Genomic DNA, 6,000 nt, shown 5'->3' with positions numbered 1-6,000 from the left:
GAGAGGCGTTGGCTCGCCCGCTCACACGTGGAAGGCACATCATTTCGGGATGTCTGACTAATGCATCGTTGCAGCTCGATCTGCTACACAAGGTGATCAATGCGGGACTTTGCTGACATAAGTTCAGTACTGGATGATCTTTGTTAGACTATAAAGACATCTTTTTCTAAATTTTCTTTTAAGAGTATTTATTCTTGAAAATTTCTTTACAAGTACATAGACTGAAAGGCTGCTAAGCACTTGATTGACAGTTTATTATATTTTAAAAAAACCACCACATACTCCTTTACTTGTGCATTCTTGATATAATAAAAAGAATGGAGAGAAAAGAATAGGTGGAGTGCAGATAAGGCATAATTAAAAAAAAAACAGATAGAACCACTTCTGGTTGAAGTGGATTCTGGGTATACCTATTCTGTTTCTAGTTGTCCTTAAATCAGCTTTCTTTTTCTTTTTCTTTCTCTCTCTCTTTTTTTTTTTTTTTTTTAGTATAGGAAAACCAAGTGAGAGATAAAATCAGGGGATGTAGGAAAAGAACATGTCTAAAGAGAGAACAATTACACTGACATGATAATAATTATTGTCAGATGTTCAGCTGAAGAGCAGCCTGTCAGATCTCAAGTTCTGTTGGCGTGGTTTAAAATATTTATTTCTTCTAAATGGTACAGCTTTGCTTAAAGTGATTACAACGACCTTTCAAAACTTCCTACTAATTAATCAAGATGGCAGAGGCATAAGAAAGCAGAGTTCATGTTATTTGAGCAAAAGAAGCCTATTCTTTTTCATAATTTGTCAAGATTTTTTAAAATTCTTCTTCCATTCTGTTTTTGTCAGGTCAAGGCATGAAAAGTAAACTTCCATATCCAATCTTCTGCAAAGATCAAGAGAAAATAGACTTGTTGGGGTTTTTGTTCTCTTCATTCCAACTTATTCATAACTTAATAAAATTGCACTTTAAGCAAACTTAATTTTTCCCAAATGAGTTGTGTTTTTTTTAAAACAAAATTATTAGCCATCTCCAATATGTCTTTTATTGTGTTGTTCAAGAACAGGAAGAGTTTAAAATAAACAGGAAAAGACTGGGAAGAAGGACTAAATTCATTGCTTGTCTGAATATTTGTTTTTATTTTCCTTTACATGCTTCTCTAGTAAACCCAGTCTCCTTCATTTAACGTAAATTGTCCCAAAGGCACATATTAATCCCAATGGATGATTAATTGAAGGGTGAAAAGGTATGGTTATTTTCTGGCTAGGTGCTATGGTATTTTTTTAGTTGTGAAGTTTACAAGAATTTGTGTGTATTATTCAGATAATTTGCTCTGTAATTTATATTATTTTGTAACACGTACATTAGAGTGAGGTAAAATAGATTGAGTTTGAACACTTAAGCGTTCAGAGGACACAAGGGAGAAAGCAGAAGGAAGTAAATGCTGGAATGAATTGTGCGTTATTGCTTGGCACTAGCTTTTTTTTTTTTAAAAAAAAAAGAGAAACAGAAAATCAAATAATGACAACAATCTTTTGTCTCAGGAAAAATAGCAGTGAGCAAGGTTTATCAATGCTCTATTGTTTGTCAGCTTCTTTCTAGTAGATAGCTACAAGTAATGGAAGGCTTAAGAACTCTATTTATTCATTCATTTGCGTAACAGCTTTGTAGCCTGTTGCTTCATACTGTCTTTTGAACAGTGAAGAGTACCTGCACACCAGTGAGCACGAGCTGAAGGAATAGGAATACAGTTAATTCATTTCTTAGAAACTATTAAGCTCTATTTTACTCTTCTCTAAGGTCAAGGGAAACCATGACAATCATTTTTATATTACACATTAGTGGTGTGACTACTGTGTCATTCAGGAAAGGAAGAGTGAGAGTTTGCTGGTTAATAATTAAAAAAAAAAAAATACAGAGTGACAGATAATTAAGCTGTGTGTCCCACAAGTCCACAGAAATGTGTATCAAGGAGAAAAGCAGAAAACTTCTTAACATGATAACATACCCATATGTGTTTATAGAACACATGAAACTTCTTCTAGGAAAGTTATTATCTTTTCTCCTGCACTAGACCAAAGTAAGGTTACACAAAAAGAAAAGTCTAGATAAGAGTTTTGTTTGGGTGAGAGAGAAAAGTTTAAGACTGGGCTTCTCAGAAAGGTGGTTATTTTGTCTTAGGAAACTGCCTGCCCACAAGTGAACGTGTCAGTGAAAAAGAGTTTCTATTGCAGTTCACCAGTGGTTGGAGCTGTATTTTTTTGAAAAAGACCAGAATTGATTGCTAGTTCTCCTAGAAACCTGGGAAGGGCATGTAAGATAGTTGCAATTTGAGTAAAGTCTCAGATGGTGAGCTATTCATGACAAGCTGGCCATTTTAGGTAAGGGGGCAAACTTGGCCATGTTTTCTTCAGAGACAGAATGACAGTGTTAGGTTTTCCTGTGGCATGCGTAGGAATGAATTCAATACAAGGAAATTAATTTTGTGGGAAATAAAAGGCAGCCAAGTTGAAAACTTAGCCTGAAAAGACTATCAATTTATACTTGCTGCTCAGCACTACGTGATAGCTATTGACAGTAGTACACAACAGAACAAAGTTGAAAACTAAGATCAAGTCTGAGTTTGACTTCATTGTAGTCAGTGACAAAAAAAGCTTGTTCTGACAGGCGAGATGTTCACAATTAATAGAGAGCAGGGAAGATGATAAGATCTTTGTGTATCATACTGGAGCTAGATTGTAAATAATTCAGTAAATACTACAGTGTATTTCAGACTAATTAAACCTATTCTGACATGCTTTATGTGGGACAGTATTGCAATCAATTGTAGTAATATTTAGAAGTTTAAGAAAGCAACTTGTCCAAGATCCCAAGAAACTTAATTGCCTGCTAAACATTACAGAAATTAAAATTGATTTTTCTGTGTTGCTTCTAAGCTTCAGTAGTGCACCTGGATTACACTGTCTCCACAATTGAGGAACTGAAACCGTCTCAAGGAAGTTAAAAGAGGGTGTGAAAGGAACACCAAAGGCAGTACAGCTCAGAACAAAAAGAAAGCATATGTTGGCAATGCAAAGTAGCCAAAAATACAGTACTTGTGCAAAGTACGATAATTCCACGTCTGTCTGGAATATTATCAGTCATGAATCATACATATACAATCTCCCTTCATTCAGAAAATGAGCCATAGATATATTAACAACTGCTGTTTCTAATAATTAAAGAATCACATAGCAAATATTGCTGGTGTTTATAATTGCCCAAATTAATCAGGAATTGGACAAAGCTAACAGCTCTGAATAGTTGTTGACTTGAGCTACATGGATAATATCTTTCCTTTAATTAACCACAGGAAAAGAAAATACAGATAATCCAATTAAAAATTTTAGCAAATTCTGAGCTGTTTTTTTCCTAGGACTCTAAACAAACTGAATATTTCTAATTCATATCCCAAACACCAGCTGGTAGACAGGAGATGTGCAGCAAGTCTTGATGCTATCTGTCAGCTGATGTGGCAGGGAGGAAATAATAGTTCTCAAGGAATAAAAAAAGTTAAAGATGGGAGGAGATGTAAAGCTGAATGTTGCAGGAGTGTTTAAACCCTTGAAACTTCAAACAAGCCACATATGGTTAAACCTAAAGTATGATTTAATGGAAGCAGTGAAAGTCATCTAGCTGAAATGATGGGCAAGTGTTTTTTGTTGTAAAGAGTATTAAGAATCAAAGATGTTGTTAGTAGGTTTTTGTATGACTGACATGTGTAGGAAGGTAAATCAATAACTTAATCTAAGTGCCTGAGGAAATTTACAGCTCATCCAGTGAATAGACATCATTGGATGATGTCTAATCATCATTTTTCCTACTAGTCCAGTGAGTGCCTCTAATTCTAGTCTTGTTGGACCTGACAAAAATAATATTTACTGTATCTGCATTATCCACCATACTCATGATTTTGTAAGCCTGGATTATATTGCCCCTAGCCTTCTATTCTACAACAGCTATTCTACCAGCTCTTTCAGTCTCTCCTTGCATGGCAGTTGCTCCATCCGCTAAAAAAAAAGTCACTTTCACTTGTTGCCAATTGTAGTGCTTTTGCACTCTTGGACGAGTTAGAGCAAACTGTACTGAGCCCTCCAGATCTGTGTGGAATACACTTTTCCTTTAGGTGTTTCCTTTATTCCACCTTCTCTCTCTGGGTTAGAATTATGTAATTAACCTCCTGTTAGGCCAGGTCCTGAGTTCCAGTGATCAGTTAAGATTACTTCACCAGGACTGATCTGCTTTCCTCTAATCCTCTCCTCTAGGAGCAGTGACAGCAGCAACCAGTGATGAGACAGCCTGCTTTGGTTCTGAAAGCAAGTAAGAGCTAGCTGATCTCAAACCACACTCTGTATGAAAGACTCTCTTAAGACTTTTCTTGAATCTGGAAAGGACCAATGTTCCTTGATTTTCCCTGTCAGAGCCAGTCTTCATTCTAGGTTGCCTCTCTGGACAATCTCCAGCTGTGGACTTTCCTGTGTTGCTTTCTATATATGTGTCATCTAGTTAACTCTGCATTCACAGAACAGTCTAGACATGTATCTGGAAGTATGGTGCTGTGATGAATTTAGTTCCTCCACTGTTTCATAGGAAGAATTTTTTCTCCTTTTCACATTTTTTTATGACCAATACAGATAGATTGATAGATTCATACAGGACAAATCCCAGAACCCAGTGTAATTTAAATACATCTCCATTCATTGTCATAAGAATAACTCACACAGTTTTGGAGTGGAAGAGGATGCATAGCACTTTAATTAAGGAGTATTACCATATTATTTTTCTAAATAAAGTGTTATTTTTGCAGCTTGGTAACTGAAAGCCACATTGTGTTCTCTATATGATTTCTGTTACACACTAAAATAACTTCTACAACAGCAGTATATTATCTGTATATTTGCATTTTTATATTAAGATATTTCTGTTTGGCAAATGCATGGACTCCTTTTCTTCAATACATTGATTTAGTGCAATATTTTAATAAAAGTTATTATTAAATAAACACTTAAAGACAACTAAACTTTGTGAAATGGTCTTTTTCGTCTCCTCAAAACAGAAAGTCCTCCCCTCCTTCCAACTTGGTCTGAAGTACCACCACTTAAGAAATACAAAAACATCGTTTTTCAAAACCCAGAAATGACACATTTTACCTGATTTCTGTCTCTCTTTCCAGTATATCATGCTACTATATAATATATACAGAATTTAGCGGATGGAGCAACTGCCATGCAAGGAGAGACTGAAAGAGCTGGTAGAATAGCTGTTGTAGAATAGAAGGCTAGGGGCAATATAATCCAGGCTTACAAAATCATGAGTATGGTGGATAATGCAGATACAGTAAATATTATTTTTGTCAGGTCCAACAAGACTAGAATTAGAGGCACTGACTGGACTAGTAGGAAAGAACTAGTAAGAAAATGATTTAAAGTTTATAAAACAGCCGGTATTTGGGGGTTTTTTTCTGCGAAACTGACAGTGAATTTTTGCTGCAGTAAACTATAGGGATACACAGCATCAACAGGTTCAAAAGGGATTAGGAAAAAATCACAGTCAATGGTATGTAGATGAAGTGGAAAAGGTAGAAATATACCCTAAATAGCATCTGGGTTTTTTCTGCTGTCAGTGAGAGCTGGACAAGATGGACTACCGATACTCACAGTTTTAATAACTCCTACCCTTTTCTAAGGAATCCTGTCTTCTTGCACGTGACTTCAATGTACTTGTTTTCCATTGGATTTATTTCTGTTTTCTTCAAGCTATCACTTTGCCAGTGATGCTGTTCCTTTCACATGCTTATGTGCTGTTTGGCTTTTTTCATCTACTTAGGATTGTAGAGGAATGAAGGTGGGTTAATTAACAGTGATAACATACAGCTGTGGGCTGGCTTCAGGGGCGGCAGGTTGGCTGATGTGGATAAGGTGCAGCTGCGGCTGGTTCCTGCTGAGTAGTTAAATAGCTTTAAGGACCGTATGAAG

This window comes from Falco peregrinus, chromosome Z, assembly GCF_023634155.1.
Source record: "Falco peregrinus isolate bFalPer1 chromosome Z, bFalPer1.pri, whole genome shotgun sequence".
In the NCBI taxonomy this organism is placed as follows: Eukaryota; Metazoa; Chordata; class Aves; order Falconiformes; family Falconidae; genus Falco; species Falco peregrinus.
The sequence above is the reverse complement of the archived record's forward strand: the minus strand, read 5'-3'. Positions refer to the sequence as shown.